Genomic DNA, 12,541 nt, shown 5'->3' with positions numbered 1-12,541 from the left:
ATGGGGCCCTCCAGGGGCGTTGTTGTGCCCACTCCGGGCGGCTCGGCGACCTCCAGGACACCTACACCGGCGATCGCCGCGCGTTCTTCCCATGGTGTGCGTGCCAAGCAGTGTCACCACGATGGTGACCCTGGGCACCGCCATGGGAAGAGCCCTATGCATCATCGGCAAGATGAGGGGGTTCAACACGCTCGCCGAAGCGCTGGCGAAAATGGCACGCAGCTGGTGGGTCGTGACGGAGCTCCTTCTAACGTAGTTAGAAGTCGAAGCGTGCCGCGATCCACACAGTTGTCGCCACCGCCCATGCCAGCGGAAGCTTTGGCACACACACAGCTGCTCCTCGACTTCCCTCCTGCTGCGGAGAAGCTCGACGAGTGGAGGGCCACCATCCGGAGCCTCGTCGCCGTCGCAAACAAAGACGATCCGTGACCGGCGTGGCCCTCGGGCCGAAGCTCCACCAAGAAACCACATGCTAGCGCTGGGAGGACCAGGGGAGCTGCGGCCATGGTGCACTCTCCTCCTCCTCGCCAGCCACCGTGGGCGTCGGCCCATCGCGACAACGCTTGTGATAACATCTCCATAGCGTCGTCCGACTCGCGGACCCACCGCGACCAGCGCCAGGTCGCTCACAAAGACGCTCAAACCACCATCGAGTGCCGGCGTGAAACGCGCCACCAGTCGGACAAGCGGGCGGGACCTGCTATGGACCACCCGACACCGAGGGCCCCGGCGGCCTACCTTACGAGGTGGGTTGCCCGGCTTTACCCGTGAGCCGAGGCAGTTCCAGTGGCCGTCCCACTGCACGTTCAAGCCCGACGTCGGTGAGAAGTACACCGACAGGACCCGTCCGTCCGAGTTCCTCAGCATCTACACCATCGCGATGCAGGCCACTGGGCCTCGTGACGACAAGGTTCTTGCCAACTATTTCCCGCTGGCACTCAAGCCCAATGTGATGTCTTGGTTGATGCACTTGCCGGTGGATTCCATTTCTTCCTGGTCAGATTTGTGCCATGAGTTCGTTGGCGCCTTCACAAGAGGCCACCAAGCTCATGGCCAGGCCAGTGATATGCATATCATCCCCCGGAAGGAAGGCAGACCCTACGCAAGCACATCTAGAGATTCAGCCGGGTGTAGTACAACATCCCCGACGTTCATCCCCCCGCTGTGATTAGCGCGTTCCACGAGAATGTACGCAATCGCAAGATGCGCGAGGAGCTGGCGATGACCAAGGTTAAGGATGTGGCCGAGCTCTACGTTCTGGCCGATAGGTGCCAAGATGGCCTCACCGGCAAGGACAACCAGCAAGAGAGGCCTGCGACAAGAAACAAGAAGACGATGATCACGACGAGGACGACGAGTCTAGTGAGCAAGGGTTCCATAAGGCTACGGAGGCCATGTGTGTCGATGGTGGCGCCTCGGTGCATACCTCTCACCGCCAACTCAAGTAGTGGGCGCGTGAGATTACAGCAGCAGAGCCGTCGTTCGACGCTCAGAAGCCGCTGAAGTGGTCCAGCACGCCCCTCATCTTTGACACTGAGGACCACCCTGGCCGCACTACCGTAGTCGGGTGTTTGCCATTGTTGGTCTCGCCAACAATACGCAACCTGAGGGTGAACAAGATGTTGACGCTGGGGCCGGCCTGAACCTGATCTCGCCTGTCGTGATCAAAAGGTTGCAAATCCCTGATGGGGACCATGAGGAAACATGCACGTTTCAAGGGGTCAATCCGGGGAGGAGCCAGCCGAAGGGAAAGGTCACACTGCCCGTGCCATTTGGAGGAGAGTTGAACTACAGGACAGAAAGGATCATCTTCGATGTGGCCGAGATCCCCTTGCCCTACAACGGGATCCTCGGCCGCCCGGCATTGGCCAAGTTCATGGCGGCAAGATACGTCTCCAACGTATCTATAATTTTTGATTGTTCCATGCTATTATATTATCAACCTTGGATGTTTTATATGCATTTATATGCTATTTTATATGATTTTTGGGACTAACCTATTAACCCTGAGCCCAGTGCTAGTTTCTATTTTTTCCTTGTTTTAGAGTATCGCAGAAAAGGAAATCAAACGGAGTCCAATTGACCTGAAACTCCACGGAACTTATTTTTGGAAGGAAAGCAACCCGGGAGACTTGGAGTCCACGTAAGGGAAGCAACGAGGAAGCCACGAGGCAGGGGGCGCACCCACCCCCTGGGTGCGCCCTCCACCCTCGTGGGCCCCTCGTGGCCGCCCTGACGTACTTCTTCTGCCTATATATCTCCATATACCCTAAAACGATCGGGGAGCACAATAGATCGGGAGTTCCGCCGCCAGAAGCCTCCGTAGCCACCGAGAACCAATCTAGACCCATTCCGGCACCCTACCGGAGGGGGGAATCCCTCTCCGGTGGCCATCTTCATCATCTCGGTGCTCTCCATGACGAGGAGGGAGTAGTTCTCCCTCAGGGCTGAGGGTATGTACTAGTAGCTATGTGTTTGATCTCTCTCTCTCTCTCTCTCTCTCTCTCTCTCTCTCTCGTGTTCTTGAGGTGGCAGGATCTTGATGTATCGTGAGCTTTGCTATTGTAGTTGGCTCTGATGATGTTTCTCCCCCTCTACTCTCTTTTAAAGGATTGAGTTTTCCCTTTGAAGTTATCTTATCGGATTGAGTCTTTAAAGATTTGAGAACACTTGATGTATGTCTTGCCGTACGTATCTTTGCTGACAATGGGGTACCACGTGATTCACTTTATGTATGTTTTGGTGATCAACTTGCGGGTTCCTCCCATGAACCTATGCATAGGGGTTGGCACACGTTTTCGTCGTGATTCTCCGGTAGAAACTTTGGGGCACTCTTTGAGGTTCTATGTGTTGGTTGAATAGATGAATCTGAGATTGTGTGATGCATATCGTATAATCATACCCGCGAATACTTGAGGTGACATTGGAGTATCTAGGTGACATTAGGGTTTTGTTTGATTTGAGTCTTAAGGTGTTATTCTAGTATGAACTCAAGGGCTGTTTGTGACACCTATAGGAATAGCCCAACGGATTGATTGGAAAGAATAACTTTGAGGTGGTTTCGTACCCTACCATAATCTCTTCGTTTGTTCTCCGCTATTAGTGACTTTGGAGTGACTCTTTCTTGCATGTTGAGGGATAGTTATGTGATCCAATTATGTTATTATTGTTGAGGGAACTTGCGCTGGTGAAAGTATGAACCTTAGGCCTTGTTTCAACGCATTGCAATACCATTTGTGCTCAGTTTTATCATTAGTTACCTTGCTGTTTTTATATTTTCAGATTACAAAAACTATTATCTACTATCCATATACCACTTGTATCACCATCTCTTCGCCGAACTAGTGCACCTATACAATTTACCATTGTATTTGGTGTGTTGGGGACACAAGAGACTCTTTGTTATTTGGTTGCAGGGTTGCTTGAGAGAGACCATCTTCATCCTACGCCTCCTACGGATTGATAAACCTTAGGTCATCCACTTGAGGGAAATTTGCTACTGTCCTACAAACCTCTGCACTTGGAGGCCCAACTACGTCTACAAGAAGAAGGTTGTGTAGTAGACATCACGGCGTCACACTACGCCTGCAACATGCTAAAGATGCCCGGGTCGTTGACAATCATCTCCGCCCCCTCCGACAAGAAGGACGCGCTGATCTGCATCGACTAACTCTACCAGGAAGGAGTTGCAGTAGCTGCCATCAAGGCACCTGCTCCTGCCGCTGACGGCCCGGGAGGGAAAAAGGAGCCTGGCAAGACCTCTCGCACCCACTCCGGTAAGCGCACCTCCTCAGAGTGTTGCGCTATCGTTGAGGACGTGCCAGAGAGCTCTATCAACAAGAGCAAGAGACCCAGAGCCGAGCCGCCACAGACAAAGAAGGTGCCCGTCGGGGACGATGGCATGGGAGGGGCCTTCATCATAGGCTCCACCCTCGATAGCAAATAGGAAGGCGCACTCGTCACCTTCCTGTGGGCAAATGTCGACGTGTTTGCATGGCAAGCGTCCGACATCCCCGGTGTTGCCAGGGAAGTGATTGAGCACCACCTAGCTGTCTGCCCCCACGCGCGGCCCGTCAAGCAGAAGGTCAGAAAGCAGGCTCTAGAAAGGCAGGAGTTCATCACAGAGTAGATCAGGAAGTTGTAAGCGGCAGGTTTGGTGAGAGGGGTGCTCCACCCGACGTGGTTGGCCAATCCAGTAGTGGTGCGCAAGGCGAATGGGAAGTGGAGGCTGTGTATTGATTACATAGATATTAATGAGGCTTGCCCTAAGGACCCCTTCCCGTTGCCACGCATCGACCATATTGTTGACTCCACGGCCGGGTGTGATCTGTTATCATTCCTCGACGCCTACTCAGGCTACCACCAAATCTTCATGACAAGAGAGGATGAAGAGAAGACGACATTCATCACCCCATGTGGTACATATTGCTTTTTACGGATGCCTTTCGGGTTGAAGAGTGCCGGCTCAATGTTTGCAAGATCAGTCCAAATTGGTTTTGAACCTCAGCTCCATAGAAATATGGAGGCCTACATGGATGACATAGTGGTCAAAACCAAGGAAGGGACAACTCTTGTGCAAGATCTGGAAGAGACATTTGCCAACCTACGCAAGATCAACCTCAAGCTGAACCCTGAGAAGTGCATCTTCAGCGTTCCGTCCAGCAAGCTTCTCAGATTCTTTGTGTTGCAGCATGGGATCAAGGCAAACCCAGACAAGATCAAGGCAATTGAGCAGATCGAGGCGCAGAAGCGGATCAAGGATGTGCGTCGACTCACCGGCTGCGTTGCCGCCATGAGCCGGTTCATCTCCAAGTCCGCCGAGTGCGCCCTTCTCTTCTTCAAAATCTTGAAGAAGGCAGGCCCAATAGAGTGGACACCAGAAGCCGAGGCATCACTACAGGATCTGAAGAAATACCTTTCCTCCACGCGGATACTAGTTGCACCTAAACCACAAGAGCCATTGCTGCTGTATCTGGCGGCGACGAATCAAGTGGTCAGCGCCGCATTGGTGGCACAGAGGGAGGTCGACGAGGAGGCGGCAATGGCGGCAGAACCAGCTGATGGCAAGCCAAAGATTCCCCCGGCAGGGCCTGGGGCCGACAAGGCGTGGCCCCCGGTGGAGTCTGGTGCCACCAAGGCAATGCCCACGCAGTCGAGTGAAGTGGTGCCAAAGAAGAAGATGATGCAGCACCCGGTTTACTTTGTCAGCTCCCTCTTGTAGGGGGCTACGTCAAGGTATTCCGGCATGCAAAAATTGCTCTTCGGCCTCCTTATGGCCTCGAGGAAGCTGCTTCACTACTTCCAGGCCCACGAGATAACTGTCGTCATCCACCTTCCGTTGCAACGGATACTGCACAACCCGGACGCAACCGGAAGTATTGTGGAATGGGCCTTGGAGCTGTCAAGTTTTGGTTTAAAGTTTGAAAGTACCTCGACAATTCAGAGCAGAGTCTTGGTGGAATTCACCGCAGAATGGACCTCGACGCCTGACGAAGAAATCCAGGAGACCACTCTCCCTGGCAAGGAAGCAGACCGTGACTGGATCATGTACTTTGATGGGGCTTTCTCGCTGCAAGGCGTCGGTGCCGGTGTGCTGCTCGTCGCACCCACCAGAGAACACCTCAAGTACGTGATCCAGATGCACTTCCCTAGGGAGATGTCCACCAACAACACCGCCGAGTATGAGGGATTGCTTGCCGGTCTCAGGATCGCGGCAGACCTCGGGGTTAAGAAGCTCATCGTCAGGGGCAACTCGCAGCTCGTTGTCAGGCAGGTCAACAAGAATTATCAGAGCCCATTGATGGAAGCCTACGTAGATGAGGTGAGGAAGCTGGAGGAACGCTTTGACAGTATCTAGGTGGAGCACGTCCCCCGAGCGGAGAACGACATCGCCGATTACCTGTCAAAGCGTGCCACATTCAAGCTACCTGTGGAACCAGGTACCTTTTTGCTCCGGTTAACTCAACCATCTGTGGAACCATCAGCGGGGCAGAACAAGCGGAGGAAATCAGGTCCTGGCAAGTACTTTCCTACCAAGCCCCCTGGGACTGCCAGCAAGGGTGCTGCCGCAGACACTGAGCCTGCCCAAGAGCGACTGGCTCCGACAGGGCGTCAAGCCTTGGCTGTAGAGACAGCCACTCTCATGGCGGAAGAAATGCCTTTGGTCCTTGCTGTCGGGCCCCAGGCTCCGGCATGGGCGCAACATACCGTCCACTTCCTCCAAACAGGGGAGCTTCCCGAGGAGCAGGAAGAAGCAGATAAAGTAGCCCGTCGGTCCGTCCTGTACCAGTTCGTCGATGATGTCCTGTACCGGAGGAGGCCAAATGGTGTGAAACTCAAGTGCATCCCCGGGAGAAAGGACTGGAGCTGTTGGCGGAGATACATGGAGGCATATGTGGCTCCCACATAGGGTCAAGGGCCCTTGCCGGGAAGGCATTCCAGCAAGGTTTCTTCTGGCCCACCGCCCTCCGGGATGCGACAACACTAGTAACCAAGTGTGAAGCATGCTAGTTCCATTCAAAGAAGCTTCATCAGCCGGCTCAAGCCATTCAAACAATCCCTCTCTCCTGGCCATTCTTGGTCTAGGGGCTCGATATACTGGGCCCTTTCCCCCGCGTTGTCGGGGGCTTTGAGTACTTGTACTTTGCAATCGACAAGTTCACAAATTGGCCGGAAGTGGAAGCAGTGAGGAAGATGACTGCTCAGTCAGCCGTCAAGTTCTACAAAGGACTGGTCTACCATTTTGGTGTGCCAAATAGAGTCATCACTGACAACGGCATGCAGTTCACAAGCCACACCTTCATGCAGTACATTAAAGACCTTGGCAGCAAGGTCTGTTTTGCTTCCATGGCACATCCATGGAGCAACGGCCAAGCGGAGAGGGCAAATGCTGAAGTGTTGTGAGGCCTGAGAACGAAGACCTTTGACAAGCTGCACAAGAGTGGAAGGCGCTGGATTGATGAGTTGCCGGCGGTTCTTTGGTCGATCAGGACGACGCCAAATCGAGCAACCGGCCAGACACCTTTTGCCCTGGTATATGGGGCAGAAGCAGTTCTCCCCATGGAACTCATATACGAGTCACCTCGAGTGCTCGCTTGTGATGAGCTTGAGCAAGAGCCGTTGCGCCAAGATGACGCGATGCTTCTTGAGGAAGATCGTCTTCGGGCGGCTGTGAGAGCGGCACGCTACCAGCAAGCCTTGCGCCGCTATCATAGCTGCAAGGTTCATGCCCGAAGCCTTGAGGAAGGCGACCTTGTTCTTCGGCGCGTTCAGTCGGCCAAGAATTCCAACAAGTTGATGCCAAAGTGGGAAGGCCCTTATCGGGTAATGCGAGTCACTAGGCCTGGCGCAGTCCGCCTGGAGACCGAAGATGTCGTCCCAGTGAGCAACTCCTGGAACGTCGAGCATCTTCGGAAGTTTTACCCATAAGGCGCGGCTTGCCGGGCCTCCCGGCAAGCCACCTTTTGTACAAGCTTTGTCGACAATGCATGTGACCCTTCGTACAAAGCCAGGCGCAGACCCTGAGCATAAATAAATGAAGCACTGGCACCCTAGGTTATAGCATGCATGCTAGGTCGAGTCTCTTCCTTGGTTAGGGTTGATAGTGCTTAGCAGCGACTAACGCCTAGCCTAGAGGTCGAGTGTGCGTCTATTTGTTCCTTTTCTGTCCTCCTTTGGTTCACAGGGTACATGAGCACTTCTGCTGAGCTACTCGGAAAGAAGGAAACGGACCGGCGTCCCGACCCCAGCAAGCCAGAGTTGCCGGGGGCTACAAGCACAAAGATCCAACCGCGGGAAGATGATATTGCCAAGGGCTGCTGATCCAGATAAGTCTTTTATCCTTTGTCATGCATTTCGGAACCGGACTGGGGCATGTGAAACCTCATTTTTATCTCTAGGCTGCCGTGCTCCCCTTTTTCCTATACCTAGGGATTATTTCCTGGGTCCGGATTTGGTCGTAGCCGCGGCGGCAAGGAGGTGGGACGAGGAGCCTAAAGCCCACTTCATCCCTGCCTCCGCCAAGAGCGCGAGAATGGTCGAGTGGAGTGGGGGGACTACAAGGCCTGTGTATGCAGGCGAATGTCTTCCATTCACGGCGGAGATACATAACTCGAGGAGCCGAGAAGTCGACGTCGACCCGCATGCCCCCGTTCCCGCAGCCCCTCATTTGCAACCTGAGGGTCTGGGGCGGGGCACGCTCCATCACCTGAGCGAACGGAGTGGGGAGACGAAGACGACAACGCGGGGACCGGCGGAGCCCGATGAAGAACTCGCAAGGCTGGTCTTCAACGTGGCCCTCCATCAGGAAGGGCATCATTGGTAGGGGCGAGGCCGGCGCATCGCCCTGTCCTCCTCTTCCCCAAGTGCTACGATCTCTGCCCCGGCCTCGCCCACGGCCACGCCCCCTCCCCCTTCCCCTCGCGGTCGGTTCCACCACCACGGGTTCAGAAGGGGGACGGACGCGCTGTTGAGCGGCGACCCTCGCCGCCACCGTCGAAGGACCAGGATTCCCTTTCTCCATGGCGGGTGAGAGGAAGGAGCAGAAGCAGAGGGAGATAGAAGATGGAAGAATGCGGGGTGCCATTCCCCCCCTTCATCCTCTTTATAAAGGAATGGGATTGAGGCTCGGCCGCCCGGCTCGACTAATCCAGACACCGGAGGCGTGGGGAATCAGGACAGACCCGCTGCCCCAACTAGCAACGGCCCGATATCTCACCTCCACCGTTTGCCACCACAAGCGCATGAAAGACGCATGGCAGACGTGCAGAACTGAGGGGGCGGGTGAGGTGACCTCTCCCCACCCTGTGATCGTGGGGAGTGGACGCCTTGAAGACCGCACCCCAACCCCACTCAGTAAATGAGCCGCGCCTCCACGCCTTCCTCTTTTCACGGGGAGGACGCGAGCCGCCTCTTTACTTTGATGTGACGCATGCGTGTGGAAACCGCCCGATGCATGCCGCCCACGTCACGCACGTCCCTCCATGCCGCGCCATGCGCGCGGGTCGTGGGAGGTGGAGCGCGCGAAGAATCTTACCACGGTAAAAACCGCCCCACTTGCCCGCGCATCGTTTTGGGCCTGGCCCAACAACGTGTTGCGCTTATGTGTGGCCCAGGCCCGGGAGCTCCTATCAGTGTACAAAAATAGGGGCGCATCTTTGTACCCCTTTTTCCTGTGCACGGGCATTTAGAGCCGCGCCCACGGCCACACGAAGCAGAACGAGGGAGGTGAGCCAAGGTAAGATCGAAGCCCAAAACAATCAAAGCAACACCAAGGCCAAGATCACAAAGAGCAGAGGGGAGAAGCAAGTTCCCCCGGCAAGACCCTTGCTGGGAGGCCTCAGCGGCCCCGGAAAGACCCTTGCTAGGACAGCTTGCCCCGCACCAACAGAGCGAGCCACTCTTGAGCCCATGGCCCCTAGTGCGATCATCAGCGTGGGTCCAGGGCTCGGGAATGCACATCTGTGGTGGCATGTAGATCTTTGTGGAGACATATTCATGATCAGATTGGAAGACGAAGATTCTCGGCAAGATCCTCGCCAAGGAAGGCCACCAGACCCCCGGCAAGATCCTTGCCGGGGACGACAACACGCCACGGCGAGACCCTTGCTGGGCCACCAGGCAAGGCCCTCGCCAAAGACACTGGCAAGGCCACCGCCAAGCCCATGTCAACCAAGATTCCACTATCGTTCACATGCAGCTGCTAGCCTAACTAGCTGGGCGGACACCTGTGTGGCAACATGCAGCTCCCAGACCAACTCATCAAGCGCCTGCGTGGCGGCATGCAGATCTTCGTGAAGGCTCCACCACCGCGCCAACTCAGCTGCCTGCCTGCCTACATGCCACTGCACGCATCCCTGGCCGAGGCACGTGTTGATGCGAGGAGGAGCGATGACGAACGGGACGGGCCTCGCCCCCGTCCCCGATAATGCAAGAGGACACCTAAGTGATGCATTAAATGCACCTTGTCCTATAATACGAGCGATAACCTCATGCCACTATAGACCTTTCCACCTCCTGTGTGCCATTGTGGCAACCCCTTTTTCCTATAAAAGGAGGCCCGAGGCAACGAGGAGAGAATTCGGTTCTTTCGAACCACGCACTGACCACAGCTAGTTCGAGAGCTCAAGAACTCTCAGAAATACACCCACCAAAGCAAGACTAGGGTTTTACGCATCCTCGCGGCCTGAACCTGGGTAAACGATCCTTGTGCTGTCTACTAGCCCTGCTCTCCTCGCAACCCTGCGCCTCGGCAATCGTAGTAGGGATTCTAGTGATCCCATAGGTGTCATTCCACACCGACACATAGTAACTTAGAATAAACCTACACTATACAATAAAGGATTTATGGTATATTACATCCACGTACTGGGCATCTTAGTTCGCCATTAGTATTCATAAAGCGCAACAAAGAAGAATATTACAAAAACTGGGCACCATTGCAGCGTAACAAAATAATACTGAACCGAGACCACTTCCGAGACAGTTCAAGAAAGGTTGGCCTTGCGCGGGAACTACTGCGCAAGCTGCTGAGCAAGGTTGTGAGACTGGCCTAGCATGTCGGTCATAGCTTCTAGGTGTAGCTGTTTAGCAATGAGGTTCTCATTGGTGTTCTCCGCAATCTTTCTTAGAGATAGGCTTCAAGTCAAAGTGGTGTTGCAGAATGCCTTTCTGCTAGAACTTGGGACTTAAGAAGTCGAACTGATTCAGACAGCGAATTCTGTGAGCTTGTCTGACTTCTAGTCTCAAGTAACTTGAACATTGCATCAAGACAAGACTTTGGGGTTGTCGCGCTATCTTCATGATGTTTTGCTTCTTTGCTGCAATATATGTTGGGTTTGTCTCACAGCCTTCACCAGACTTGTGCATGCCACCAGGCATATCACCCTGAAACAAGCAGAGAGATGACAGGTTTTCCACGTATATAAACAAAGATGATAACTATGCTGTCAATTCCATCCAATTTCCAATTAGAAAATAAAGAGCAAGTTCAAAATATCAATAGCAGAATCTGGCATTGTTCATTATGCGGGGAGCTTCACCACACTACTGGATTACCATGTCAACATAACAAGCATAGGTGAAGGGAAAAGACAATCATTGAATCTATTTTGGTTAATGTGCATGGCATGTTGTTCATATCATCAACCACATCAATAAGATAAAATAGGAGATGACAAGGTGCAAACGTGGGCTGCTTCACCACACACTGGATTATAGATCCACAAAAACAAGCATACATATAGGGAGTATTGAGTAATGCGCATGGTATGAATAAGGAATTTGGTTTTACAAGTAAAACTTGGAACTTACGGTTCTTGCGAACATGCATTTTGATAGAAACGGCAAACTAAACAGCAGTAAATGATAGGGAGTATGAGCAAATTAAACAGCAGTTGAGGATAAAGGCTTTAGAAGGACTGACTTACATTAACAGTTAACACCGGCTTTATAATGCCCTTCTCCATGTCAAGGGAAGGATGACTCAAGAATTTCAGCACAAAATTTTCTTCATAAGCATTGCATGTACTCTACATTTTGTAGAAAGTAATTTTAGATATGATAATACTGGAAGGGATAGAGGATAATGAAGATAAGATGCAGATTCATGCTACATAATCAACTACCAATCCCTGGAACTACAAGCGTTATAGGACAAAATGTACTGACAAGACCAATGGGCTACACTTCTGCACTGGCATTATCTGTGTATTCAACTTTTTGGTAATATTAAATATAGATCCGATATCTTTTAGTAAATGGTGGGCGAGGGAGATAAGATGTAGAATGCTACACAATGAACCAATCCCTCTTCCCATAATACAAGAGTGTTTTGAACACTGGTGTACTATACAAATCATTCTTATATATGGGACGGAGGGAGTAGATGTTAATGTAACTACAATGATAGACAACATTTAGTCCTTACAGTAGGACTATAGAGCTGAAACTCTTCAAAAACATTGGGTTGATTCTAAATTTATTTAAGAGTCCATACAGATCTTATAATGTCCACCAAATGGACGATAACGAGGATAACATGTGCAGTGATGCTACATAATCAAACAACTATGAAAGTTAGTATGGTCATACAGGGCAAGCGGTAGTCACAAGAGAAATGCAGTGTGCAGTATAGTTGCGAGATTCTGTGGTCCCTTGAGAATGAATGCTCTTCTGCTAACAGTTTTCGTACAAGTGAGACGTTAAGGCAAATGCAGAAATATAGTTCAAATTGTGATGTGATATCATAGACAGTACCTTGCGCTGCATACGGGACCAATGTGTAACAAGATTATTCCAGTCACTGTCGGATAAATGTAGCACCGAAGACTTTACAGAAATTTCATTTAGAGGCTTGCCATCGATGTGCGCTTGCCTCAGGTAGGAACGATACTTCATCAACGAGTGCTTAAAAAGCGCAACCAACCCTTGCTCGTCTTGACAATCCAGTTTGGTCCTCGCCTATTTAAAAGAATGAAATCTTGTGTCTTCTGTCAGCAGAAACATATGCAATAATTACCATGTATAACATTAGTACAATACT

The sequence above is a fragment of the Triticum dicoccoides genome, chromosome 4A, assembly GCF_002162155.2.
Source record: "Triticum dicoccoides isolate Atlit2015 ecotype Zavitan chromosome 4A, WEW_v2.0, whole genome shotgun sequence".
NCBI classification, from domain to species: Eukaryota; Viridiplantae; Streptophyta; class Magnoliopsida; order Poales; family Poaceae; genus Triticum; species Triticum dicoccoides.
Note: the sequence above shows the minus strand (reverse complement) of the source record.